Source organism: Salvia hispanica, unplaced genomic scaffold (genome assembly GCF_023119035.1).
Source record: "Salvia hispanica cultivar TCC Black 2014 unplaced genomic scaffold, UniMelb_Shisp_WGS_1.0 HiC_scaffold_1010, whole genome shotgun sequence".
Lineage (NCBI taxonomy): Eukaryota > Viridiplantae > Streptophyta > Magnoliopsida > Lamiales > Lamiaceae > Salvia > Salvia hispanica.
In genome coordinates, this window is record NW_025951262.1 from 1 (window position 1) to 14,134 (window position 14,134).

General features: G+C 36.0%; 2 pseudogenes; one reads left to right on the forward strand and one right to left on the reverse strand.

Moving 5' to 3' along the window:
* The first annotated feature begins 4,486 nt into the window (after positions 1 to 4,486).
* On the forward strand, positions 4,487 to 6,435 carry LOC125197818 (annotated as a pseudogene).
* Positions 6,436 to 7,756: 1,321 nt separating this feature from the next.
* LOC125197821 lies at positions 7,757 to 12,529 on the reverse strand (annotated as a pseudogene).
* Between the last annotated feature and the right edge of the window lie 1,605 nt (positions 12,530 to 14,134).

The following is a 14,134-nucleotide window of genomic DNA, read 5'->3' on the forward strand; positions in this document are numbered from 1 at the left end:
CGTGAATACATATAGATAAGAGGAATAATACCTTTGTAAAAAGCTTTGGCGTAAAAAGGATGGGTTAACTATGCATATGATATAAGTATCTTATTTAGTTTGGCAAATGTTTTATAATAAGGATTTTTTCTATGTTTAGTAAATTAAACATGTTTAATTTATTTTTCAACGGGATGACGTGACAAGTTACGTTCTCCGTATGTGGACGTATTCCACAGGTGAAAATCTTTTCAATGGCAAGATCTTTTTCTACTCCTAGCTTTATTTAATTTGTATGCTTGTATTTTTTCTCATTTTATCAAATAATATATATGAATGGCCAAAATCCTTTTCAATTCCTCGATTTTGTCAATTTTATCACTTCCTCTAAAAAAATGAGAATAAAGGGAATAACACTTGTCTAAGAATCAACCAAGCATACGGAGTAATTTTTTTTATGGTATTCTAATTAAGCATTTATTGAAGTTTTAATACCAAAATTGATTTTTTTTAGAATCATCTCACTTTCATCGGAATCCTTTCATCCTTCTTTTTAATTGCACTCTCTCTCCGACCTAACATTCCCCCCCCCCCCCCCCCCCTCTATCCACGTTGATCAAAATTTCAGTGATCGACGTCACCACCTTCGTTTTCGGATTAATGTCGTTGTTAACTTTCAGTATCATGAAGTTGAACTTGTTTACAATCCTAGCCAAAATAAGAAATCTAAGTTCTCCCAAACCAGAGCAAAGTTTTAAAACTTTGATTCAAATTCAAACTTAATCCATAAATGTTGTAGTTTTCATTTATTTTTCAGAAAATTTCAATTACGCGATCACAGTTAATCCACGGGTGAAACAGGTACAACATATTATGAATCGAACACTAGGCTTTGATAATATCAAGAAGGAATTCTTGTATTCATCTACGAGCTACAGAGAAATTGCATACAAGAATAACATATCTAGATTCATAATCATATAGCAAGTTGAGCATGTAAAACACGACTGAACTAAATCTACTTGTTGTGTTGTTTTCTACGATTGGAATCCCGCAAGCTGGAATCCACTTCTATCGAGGTTCACGTGCAATCCAATCCATGCAGAACTATTCGACATAATTGCTCCGTAGAAGAATGCTAGGAATTTCTTTCTGCATGTGAGCTTTTACGTATTTTCTCTCTATTGTTACGCTATTTTTCATCTCCCACAATGGAGAATAAATAACCATTATATAGAAAAAGAGTCACTAGGCTCCATGATTGTTGGGCTTATGAACTAATATAATTTCCGTAGCCCAACCATAATTAATTAATCCATATTAATCTAATTCTAGCCCATTTCTTTTTCACTTAAGCCCATGAAGATCAAGGTGACTTAGTTGGAAAATAATATTGATGATAGACCAGTTATAGTACAATAAATTTTAATAATGTCCATAGTTTTTCACACATCGTAATTTATAAACAAGGCTTGAAATTTCACGTACGTGCACTTCTTAAGAATGAAATTACCCTGAAATATGTTATTTGACAACAGAGACTTTAGCACAAGACAGTAAATGTGTTCCTCTAAAATGACATGTTGAGCATGAGCTGACAGCTAACTATAACAATAATAATATTATAAGAAATTCATTCCTAATAAATATATAAAATACTACCAAACACAAGAAATGCTAAACATTATAACAGAAAATGAAACATGTCAATTAATGGAATAGTTGAGATGTATGGATAGTTATCCATGCTTGTCCAAATAGATTGATCAGAATCTACCCAGATATATTTCTAATTCCACTCAAATTTGGTTTCGTAGCTACCAGCTCATAGATCGGACAATCCTCCTCGCCCCGATCGTGTAACCCAAAAAATCTTCGATTCAACATAGGCCACTTCTTAAGTGCACTATTTCTCGCTCCTCAATTATCCTTCTTCTACATTTTATCCTCACCTCAAATCCAAGTTAACCTCGAAGCTCAAGTTTTGGTCAAAAAGAAGGTCGACATTTTAGGAGTTTCCAGAGATTCACATCTCTCTCTCTCCGCCTTCGCTTTGTAACATCGCCTGTTTAGAGCCCAACCCATCAGATCTCTTCTAGGTTGACGGATGGAGGTATTTCTATTGCTATGACAAACGTCTAGTTAACCCATAATAAGGTGATGTTGTCTATTTCATTCAATTGATCTCTCAATACCATTTTTTTTTGAATTCACAAATTTATTTAACTCGATTTCCTCGAAAATAACAAAATACTTTGCATTGAATGTTAGATATGTGTTGATATTTGACTTGGCCTCATTTACTCAATGTCATTGAAGGTTTTGTTTAAGTGAATTCGCATTGAAGTATGTAGATCCAAGGAATGCAGGGGTCTATGATTTATTTTTGTATGTTGCATTGAAGTATACTTTAGTAGAAAAATATTCTAGAATCAATAAGTTGATAAATTTAATAATCTGCAAGGTTTGGATTGAGCATTGGCAAGAAGTAGAAACACATGTGGTCGTCACACTATCGTACGTGCTTAAGGTAGCTTGTCGCTACTCCTAAGCCGCCTACGTGCATCCATGTGCATGTGTTTCACCCTACCGATTAACTGGGCGGGGCGCCTTTAAAACCTATTGGGCCCACTTTTCCCCCAAAAAAAAAACCTTAACCCATATCAACAATTAACTAGCACATTGAAGTAAGAATTCCAAGAGATGGACACGGACCAAGAACACTATTTTTGATGATGTCATGATGTTTTTGGTTGCTACCAAACTTGTGGTGTGTTACCACGATTTGGAAAAGGTCCAAACCTTAAATCAAAACGATCAACTAGACTGGGAAAGTGAATGTGGTATTCTAGATCAAACTTAATGGGCCGAAAAAATAATGACACGACTTTGTCTGAACTACCAAAAAGAGGAAATGCATAAAAAATACAACAAGGACATTACCTAAAATAGCAAAAACTGCAAAAATGTGAAAAAGACAAAACATCAAACCGAACCCAAACGCATTTCCTAAAGGACATCTTACTATTTTATCTTCGCATTATAATTTGCAAAAAACTCCATGGACATTTAACAAACAAAAAAGTAAGAACATAAAGGCTCATAAATCAAGACACCAAAAAAACGTTGGACCTATTTTAGACAAACATGAAATCGACGCATAAATAAATCTAGAACTTAACCCGGAAAACCGATCCCCGAACTCCCTAAAAAAATTGCAAAAGCATCCAACAAATGAGAAACTAGTGAAATGAAAACAAATGCAAGGAAAGGGCATAGAAAGCAAAAAAAAAACCTACCCACTAAATGGAAAAGAGCCCCAACATAAGTGCGAAAGCCCCGAACATGCTTTGGGAAGAAATATAAATCAACATAAGAAAGAAAAAAAAATAGAATTGTTTCTTCACCCGAAGAGTGGGGGAAACAGCTAGTAAACTATTAATTTTTCCATTTTAACTATTTTATAGATATCAATTTTCCAAATACGGTGTGAAAAAAAAGCATCCCTTTTTGGGACGATGGAGTAGTAAAAAAACATTCCTTTAAATATAGGAGTCCATATTTTTAATTATCCATGCATTAATATTTGCTATATTTGAATTTGCTATATTTGAATTTGCTATAAAACAAGTCGACTAATTTAAATTTTTGTATAAATACGGGTTTATCTACGCATTTGGGGGTCCAACGAATAGTCAATATTTACATTTTTAATCCCCAAATCCCCCCATTACTATTCCGTCTAGGGTTTCCCCCAAAATTTTCTCCTTTTCCTTTCCCCCCATTTCATTCAAGGTGAGGAAAAGGATCATTGCTTCACTCAATTACAATAATTTGTAGCCAGGTTAACTTTTTTTGGGTTTTCGATTTCTTCAATCCCCAATCGTATATGTAATTTGCGCGCCCCGAATGTCTTTTTCTTATTTAAAATTATTATTATTTTTTTTTCTCATAGCTGCTTTATCTTTCAGTTTGAGGAAAGATATATTTTAAATGTATTCTGATTAGGCGCATTTGTAATTGAGTGGTTGTACTGTCGGATTTCATGTAGTTTTCGATTGCAGCTAGGGTTATGACATGTTCTTTTTTTTTAGGATTTTTTGGGGGGAAAAGGGTATTTTGAGATAGGGAGTTGTATATAAGTGAAAAAATATCTGTTTTAGATTTGATCAATTTGACTGATTATTGAAGGGTTTTCATTCAAAGGGGAAACATTTATTTCGTAAGAAATATAGTAATGTTTAAAATAAAAAAACATTTTTTTACTGCAAATAAAATATTATCTGAAACTTTGGGTTTTTTCTGGGGGAAAGGTGTTCATACCTAAAAAAAAAAAGAATTTCTCAGAAGAGGAAACCACCCTCTAACAGTATTGGTTTATTTTAATATATTTTTGGGCCCGAATGTAAACCGGGTGATTCTCTTTCTGTCATCGTTATAGTATTTCTTTTGCATGTGTTGGAGGGATATTTGTTTATCGATTTCTCGTGATCATTTATTTAGTTACATGATCTTTGATTCCTTGTCATTTAGGGAAAGGGTGATCCATAATGTCGAGATAAAGTCATCTGGGAGACCATTTGATCAATTATTGGGGGAAAGATGCATGAATATACTTTCTTCTGATTATTTTGTGACTTGTTGAAATTGAAAACATATCATGAAGTTATTGATGAGATTTATGTTACTGTCAAAATGTGGAGCCATGGATGACTGGCAACTGCCGGGCCTTTCTACTCTTTCTGCCTTCTCACAAATTCTTTCTTATGAAGCTCACTGTCAAGCAAATGCATGGCTTATTGAACCCCCAGATTCTCCTTATATTAGAGCAGTAAGACCCTTTTCCCCGGTAGATATGTCATAGAAGATTTTCCTATTTTCTGTTTTAAGGTGTTTACAGTTATTGGTATGAAATGATTGATTTTTTCTAATATACCCTTTTTTTCAGATAGGATTTCTTATCAAAGGTATGTAGCCGACCCAAAGACTTTATGGAGTTGGTGTAACCCCTTTTAAAAATGATGAGGTATGCCGATATGCCTTTCCCTTTATTCTGTAAAAGTTATTTTTTTTTATGAACTGGGTTTTTTAAAGTTGGTTTTATGTAGTTTGAAATGACTATAATGTGTTAGACTTTCAATGGGCACACAGAACAGATGTCTATCTAATCATCGAGCCAGCCAACTAGCTTACATGTAGAATTTTGTTATATTAATTTAATCATTAATATATTTCTCAAAGCGACCAAATTTCCATCTTAGTGAAAATAATTTATAATTTAGGCAAACAAATATAGCATTCACAGCACAAATATGTGAATTTTTTTATCTTCAAAAACATTCAGCATGTTTTTTCCTGTGGCATATTCTCAATAAAACCAGGCACTGTGGTTTGCATATTTCTCCAAGTCATCTCCTTTAATGAAAACTTTCTCTTATGGTACTTTTTGATACCCTATTATTTTAATGTTTTTATTTAACAATTTTATAAACTACCGTGCTATCTCTCACTGACTGCAAGGGAATCTATGATTGTTCTGTATGGGTTATTTTTGGATGATCTCTTGCCTATATGACTGGAAATTTTCCCGTTGTTCTGATGCATTATGGCCAGGATGGAACAATTTTACAATTCATCAGTGGTGCATTGGCATGATTCCCTCCCGGTGACCTGCTATGTGGGGAAATTTTTAAAAAAAATTGGACAAGGTTTTGTTGTATATATGATAAGTTATTCATTGTTTTACCATCTGACTGTTCTAGTTCTTTTTCATTTGGGTACCCATTCTGCATTACTTAGGCTGTTGCGCTAGTCTATGGGGGAACTTTTCTTGAATATATTCTCAAATTGTCTAGTGGCTTCCCCTTTTTTTATGTCAGCACCATTATGTTATTAATTTTCTTTTTATTTCACCGTCAACTTGTACCAAAACATCACTATATTTTATGTCCATCTCTTAATTCCAGGAGTTCTCTCCTGGTTGCAATGGGTATGACAACAATGGGTGCGTATGTGAGATTTTCTTCTTGGACAGGTTGTGCATCTCTGCTCTTGCTTTGAATTGAAATTTTTAGATTGTTGCTTTTTACCATCAGCATCTTTGTCCTTTCTGATAAATTGTTTTCTGTATGCAGTACTATTTTGAAAACTTCTTCCTCGTATTCCGGTGCTGGTATTGGGACTGTTGTCCAATCTTGAAAATATGAATGCCCCTTTAAACACTGTGGAGTTACTGGTGAGACCACTCGTGGAAGTGAAGAGACTAAGAAGACCACCTTCTGTCAAGGCTGCCCCTTTCTGTCTCTTTGGTCAACGTGCCCCTCATGGACAATAACTAGGGATTCATCTCCAGTTGTACAGCTAATCATTCTTATGATCGAGGTAATGAATAAAGGCATCCCCCCCAAAATGGTGACGGGATCATCCTGGAAGGGAGAGAGACAGAGGCAAGGATAAGGCGACAACTGTGATCAAGACAGAACCAGGGATGGCGGTATAGAGACAGGGACGATGAAGGCGAAGAGACCCGGGAAAAAAGGTAAGGATAGGAGACATGATTATGACAAAAGATCCCAAGACACCTACAGAAGGAGTTATGATAGGAGGGCCGTGAAGACTGGGAGAGAAGGCATTTCCCGTCAGAAATAGGAGTAGGAGTAGGAGCAGGAGCAGGAGCCGGAGTCAAAGTCGGAGCCCCCGTGAATATGGTAAGCAAAATTTTAAAGTGGTCACAATCCATTTACCCTAAAGTAAGGAAAAGAATCTGCATCTAGTAAGAGGTGGCTGAGGCCTTGGAGGGTCGCCCTTACAGGCCCAGTGGTACCGAGGAGGTGATCAGACTCGGTGGTTCATCATGGAGGTAATGTGATTTACTTGCAAACATCAACTCTCTCCTGTGAAGGAAATCACTTTCAGTTCGATATTCGTTGTTAAGTTATCGCCACTGATTCATGACCGAGAAGTATGGCAAGAGTGTGATGCATAATCAAGTACTGTGTAATGTATTCATGGCGTGATTAGCAAATGAAAGGGGATATGAGGCGAGAGATCTTCGATTATGACGATAAAAAAATTTGGTAACGCTCTTTTCTCAGATCTTTGCTTCTTGTAATTTCAACTACTGTATAAGCCAATTTTAAACTGTAATGTGCGAGTACTATACCTAATGAGCAAAATCAGTTTGAACGATGCTTTGTTTTTTAATCTACATTTATGGTTCTCTCATTGCATCTCTTTTGGCTTTAATGAACCTGCAATTTTTCATTAATTAGTTAAATCTGGCCTATTAGTTTCTCTCAATGAGAAATCCAGTACTTATATTATCTCCTTCAGTAATTTAATTCTTCATCGTTTCTCACCTCCTCAATTTTTTGGCTACCCTAATTTAATGATTACACAGACTTTTAAATCATCTCAATTTTAACTTCTCATCTCTTTCTTCACCCTTGCTCCACTCTCCATGTTGTTTTAATTCTCTTCATCGTTGTGAGTTTTCCTGTTTTAACCCTTTCTCTTCATCGTTGTGAGTTTTCCTGTTTTAACCCTTTCAGCACCCTTTCTCCATCTCCCCCTATTCTGAATTTATTTTCAATTGATGATGTTCTGCTACCTCTCTCAATTTCTTGATACGTAATCTGAGATTTTTTATTGGACGAAGTTGAAGAGCCAAGAAAATTATGCGGAGCTGTAAAAGGATGGTGGAGACTGGAGAGTTTCTGGAGATTATTTTATGAGTAAAAAACTAAATCTCCCTCTCTATATATAAGAAAAAGAGCAATAAACATAAGGTACGCATAATACACTCTTAAAATCCTAAAAATTCTCAACTCCGCAGATCAAATATTAACACACGACACAAACAGAGCTGGACGAAACATAGTTCATCCTAATAATGCCCCAAACCAAAGCAGTAGCATTTCACGTAATTATGTATATTAAAATAATAAGATAATCAGCAAACCCCCTTGGTCTTTTTCTTGTGATCAGCAACCATTTTCTTCCAAGCATCAGTGATCTCCCTCTGCACTTCAAGGGCAGTCTTCTTCACCACGACAGCATGCTCCTCGTCTGTGGTGATCTTCTCAGTGACCCTCGACGGTATCGTGTCGAGCTCGTGCATAATCTTCTCGATGTCCAGAACAAGCCTCTCTGCCAGAGTCCGCGAGAAGTCCTCGCGTATGACAACGCGAAGCACCGTGATGTGCTGCGCGTCTGGCGGCATTGTGTAGGCGGGGACGATCCACCCGTAGCGGCGGAGCATGTCGGAGATCTCAAACTCGTTGTGGCGGCTGTTGTCCTTGAGGCTGAACGCCACCAGCGGAGACGCCGTGGTCCTTGGACACAATGGTGAAGCGCCCTGTTTTCTCGAGGCCTTCTTTTAGCACCATCGCATTTTCTTGGCAGTTTTCCATTATGTTGCGATACCCCTGCATTTTTAAATTAAGGTCTCTATTCTCATTTTATTGTATTCCTACTAAGAAATATTGAGCATATGTAGAGATTGATTACTTTACCTCATAACCTAGCCGAATGAGTTGATAGTATTGAGCAATTATTTGACTGGACCCTGCAAATTTTGAAACATCAAACTTAGTTGATGAACTTAACCCATCCACATCGGAGAATGGAGTGAAGTTGGAAGCTGTTGTCCAATCTCAATTAGTTTGAGGTCTTTCGAGGGTGACCCAAAAGCAAAGTGGACAATGTCAAACTAATGTGCAGTCGATTGTCCTTTCAGTGAGATACATTACCTTTGGAAAAGTTGAGGGTGAAGGTGGGCTGATCTGATCCGAGATAGTTGATGTGGAAGATTAGCTCGTCGGGCAAGTCGTCCTTGGTCCTCCAAATGGCCCACCCGATACCGGCATACACCAACCCATATTTGTGCCCGCTCACATTGATACTCTTCACCAACGGCAATCTGAAATCCACTCCAACTCCGGATACAAAAACGGAGCAATGAAGCCACCACTAGCAGCATCCACATGAATGGGGGTGTCCCATCTGCCAAGAGAAAATAGATTGTTATATACTCCCTCCGTTCCAATAAATATTCGGCATGAGAATTTATGCAGTGTTGTTTTGTAAGAGAAAGAAAAAGTATAGATAGTGTTGTTTCTATTTTAGGAAACGGAAACGTTCATATTTAATGGGAGAGCAAAAGGAAATAGTTTCATTTTTAATGGGACGGAGAATTAGGTACCCTGTTTGTTTGTTCTTCTCGAGCAAGAGGTCATTGAGGCGCTTGACGTCCTCGAATTCACCGTTAAGAGTAGAGCCTAAGATGGCGGCGACACAAATGGTGTTCTCGTCGACCATCTCGACGGCCTTGTCAGGGTCCATGACATAGTATCCCTCGGTTAGCTTGACCTCCTTGAGCTCCACTTCGAAATAGCGGGCGAATTTCTCCCAGCAGACTTGGACGTTGGCGCCGGTGACGATGTTGGGCTTGTCGTGGGGTTTCCCGAGCTCTTTCATCTTGTTCTGCCATTTCCTCTTGAAGGCCAGACCGGCCAGCATTATGGCTTCCGAAGATCCCACGGTTCCCACTCCCACCGCCGTCTCGTCGTCTCCCAGCGGTGCGTTGAATAGATGCGCGATTATGTTCACACACCGGTTCTGCTCCAACACAATTTCAACATTGTCATCCATATAGGAGTATATGGCATCCCATGACCAGAAATTATTAAGAATATAAACTCATTCGGTCAATCATTCAAAGATACATTTTGACACGTGAATTTAAGAAATTATTTAACTTTATGAAAAAAATTTATAAAGAAATTAATGAAACATGGATCTCATTCTTTGTGTTTTTATAATAGAATCTGAATATAAAGAATTGGTAAATTATATAGAACCCACTTATTAAAAATATAAAACAATGTAAATGTGTCTTAATGTCTTTAATTGGTGAACAGCCCCAAATGGCTAAACATGTCAGGTTTTGGCAACGGACTCTTAATTCTACTTTCTAGAGTGAAATCCTTAAGTCGCAGGGGACTCCTAGGTAGGTTTGGACCATGAAAAATTAAAGTATTAAGTGATATGTAATTTGTAAGGCGTGTATAAATTCTTTTTCATATTCTTCTACATTTGACAGTTTAATTTTTTGTAATGACTAACATATTTTTGGATCCATCATCCCAACACTTGACACATTTAATTTTTAAATAAAACCAAAACATCCTATTCTCCATCCTACTTGATGGAGGACAAATTTTCCGTTTCTTCCTCACCTAGTTGGGCCAGCAGCGTTTGGACCACTATCTAGCGTGTTCCAGACTGTTTCGATTAATTAGGCAAAAATATCAACTTTTTTACCATAAATTATTAGTAGCTCTATCTTAACATCATAAGTTGGCAGCAGATATAATCGTTTTACTTTATTTTCTACTTAGAAATATATATTCCATCCGTTCATAAAAAATAATCTCATTTAGCTGTTTTTTGATATCCACAAAAAATAATCTCATTTTAAAAATACAAAGTTTCTCTCAATACTTTACTCACTTTTCATTCTTTCTCTCATATTGTATCTACTTTTTTCTTCATTTTTATTACTTTACCTACTTTTTTATACCAAAATCCCATTAAATTTTTTGTGTTCACAAATGAAACTATTTTCTTTGAACAAAGGGAGAGTATATCAAAAATATACTCCCTCCAAGGAAGATGACCTCTTTGCGTGTAGGATTCTTATACGATTTTATTTTTGTGTTGAGAGGAGAGAGTAAAATAAGAGATGGAATAAAATAGAGATAAAGATGTTTCATTTTAAGTAATGGATCATCTTAGTTGGAATAATAGAAAGAAAGTGAGTTATCTTGATAGGACGGAGGATGCATTACTACTTGGCTTTCTTAAAATGTAAAGTAATTTGGGTCTCATCCATCTTTGAAATACTCCTATAACAAATTAAACAAAGTTCGGAAATCTAATAAAATCAAAAGAATAAAAAAAATAAAAATCAAGGATCTATGCATCGGATACCAGCGTGAGTGGTTAATTTTATAAGCGCATTGACATGATGCCATACTAGTATTCATCTATCATCCTCGAGGAGTTGTTGGTCTTAGTTTGACAAATTGCAATCCCTAATTTGTGTAAAGTGAATTTATTAGTTAAATATATTGATGTAAAAAAATGTTAAAAGAAACTGATTAGCTGAGTGATGTTATTGTCGGACGTTGAATGCACACACTATGGCCTTGTTCGGTTGGTTAGATAAATAGTCTTGAGATTGTAGTATGGGATAGCTCAAGATGGGCTTTATCAAGATGCCACCATTGAGATGTGACTAGTCGGTTAATGTTGTAATTGATGACAGCAACTAAGAGAGAGAAGAGAGGGGTGAGATTAAATTAATCGGAGGGTTAGTGGTGCGATAAGTTGTCTGCCATAAACACTTAAAATGGCAACATTGAGATGGGCTTGACACGGGCCTTGTGGGCTCAGATTAATTTAGATTGCGGCAACCGAGCATCAAATTAGTAAGTCGGCGAGACACAATTAATATAACCAACCGAACGCCTCCTACATCTACATATACATACTATACTCGTAATTAAATGATTAAAATACGTGCATATCTTTTCTACCAAACTAGTGCGACTGTGGGGAGGTGAAGAGTGACGTGTTCAAATTGATTAATACAGTACGGAGTAGTGCAATGAAAAATAGCCACATTAGCTATCCACATAAGATTTTTTTATTAGAATATTGAAATTTGTATAAAATAAAGTAGGAGTAACTGAATAATATTTTAATATTAATTAGAGTTATTAAATCATGCAGTATGTTTAGTAAAAATAAGTTTGGTTGCATAGATTTATTGAACTAAAAATATTACTAAATGGATTCATTATGTAAATTTGAGTCATTAGTAATCAACTAATCATTTGTATGAATCATATCCATATATTTCAAGTAAGAAAAACAAATATTTTAGAAGGGATTAAGAGTAATAAAGTAAAAATAAAGAAATTGGGGGAGGAATGGATGGGAGAAAAATGAGTACTCGCCTGTAACTCGGTGGTGACGGGGTATTCATCCATGTCGACGTAGTTTTTGTTAATGGCGGTCATCACCAGCCTGTCGCACTCCGGCTCCATCCACGTGGTGACGAAGGAGGCCAGATTCAGCCTCGGATTTCCGTCCAGCATCAGCTCGTCGTTGATGATCTGGTACGCCGCTTCCTTGGGGATCGAATTCTCCGACATCTTATACCTAATTAATTAATTTCGCAGGGGAATTCAGATCCATCTAATTTGAGTTTGAGTTTGAGTTTGTAATTGTATATTTACCTGGGGAGAGAGTGGCGAACATATCGCGAAGCGAAAGTCGAGTGGACTGAGACATCCGACTGGGAAGCGGCCTTGGAGAGAACCATCGGAAGAAATAACAAACAAGAGACCAAGACTGATTAAGTGATTACTGATTAGTGTGTGGATTCGCTTCTTATACTTATATTATATATATACAGAGGAGTGGTTGTGCAGCATCAGTCGGTAAGGCTTTGTTTGGGACATGAAATTGTATTGGAGCTTTCAATTTCAAATTCACTACTTTATCCGTTCCAAGAAAGATGCTGAGAGTAAAGTAAAAGATATGAAATAAAATAGTGATAAATGTGTTTTCATTTTTAGTAATGAATACTAATTATTTAGTATAAATACTTGAATTTGGAATTGAAGTTCATATTAAAAGCTAGGGAATTCAAGTATTTAAAAAATCATGCAGACTGCATTGTTGTATTGGTAAAGTAATATTAAAAATAATATCTAAAAAGAATAGTAGTAGTATGAATTTTGGCTCCACCATCATTTGATCGGTCAGCATTCAGTGGTGATAAATTTATGGTTATGAAGACTTGTACTTATTTTTGTCGCCATCAATAGTAATGGAAATGTTGATTTGTTGGCTTTTAAGAAAAAAATAAATGTGTCGATTAATTAATTGAGATCGGAGTTTGGTTTAGTAGTGTGGACACGAGGCATGAATGTGATCTTTCCTATGCATTTTACAATGCCGTTGTCAAAATAGGATAAAACGACTCGTCCCAACTTTCAATTTTTTCATTGGATTTAAGAAATCACAGACCATTTTTTGATTAATTGCTTATGGCGATATATCTACCACAAAATCTGCAACATCATATAATTAATCAGATTGAAATTGGTAATACCATCAAATTAGTTGAGCATTTAGAATAATTAGTTTTACCAAAATAAAAAGATATTCGATGCATGTCCGCAGTCGTTTGCATATAATTAGAAGGACGAAAGAAAAACTGATTAAATTATATTAAGATGAACTATTAAGTGCGAAAAGCTTATCAATAGCTAGTTTTTCATTTAAATTGTTTGATTGAATAGCTGTCTTTATGTTTAACGCATATTGAGTGAAACCAATAATCGAAACGTGGAAATATCTTATTTGCCACTTTGATTACTAGTTGAGCGGTGTAGACACGTTCTAACAAAACAATCAAATCCATAAAATTGATTAAGTGTTGAATTATAAAAAGTATCGATCAATTTTATTGATGTTCGCACCCCTCTGTGCCTAATTTTTCCTTATCTGGATACAAATTGTCACGTTGCCCTTTCAGTTTGCCTGCGACGTCGCTTCAAAAAAATAAAAAAATTAAAAAATAGTCATATCCATTCTAACCAAGATAGTAGTAGTATATGTTTCGCCCCCTCTATTTCTGAATTCTGTATCTGTCTCTCAACTTGGAAACTTTTTTTTTTATCTATAATTCATGTTTTTTTATCTTACGTGCGTACTTATTTACGAAAATGTATTTAAGTTGTAGTATTATTTAATAAAAATATATCTGTTTTCTTCTCACTTTTAATTTATTTTTCAATTTTTTTGCCCCAAAATTCACATTTTCATCTATAAATTCCCCACTTCAACACAAAAAAACACATTCTCATCTATTCTATCATCATCTACATTCTCTCATCTTTTTCCTCATACTCTCTCATCTAAATTCCCACCACACTACACAATGTCCGGCTCGCGATCACCCTCGATTCGTGGTCGGAACCACGATTGGTTCGACCGGCCAATTCCCTAGTCCGGAAACACAATTTACGCTCCTCTTCAAACCCAAGTTCGCAAGCTCCGGTGGCTACCGTTCTACCCG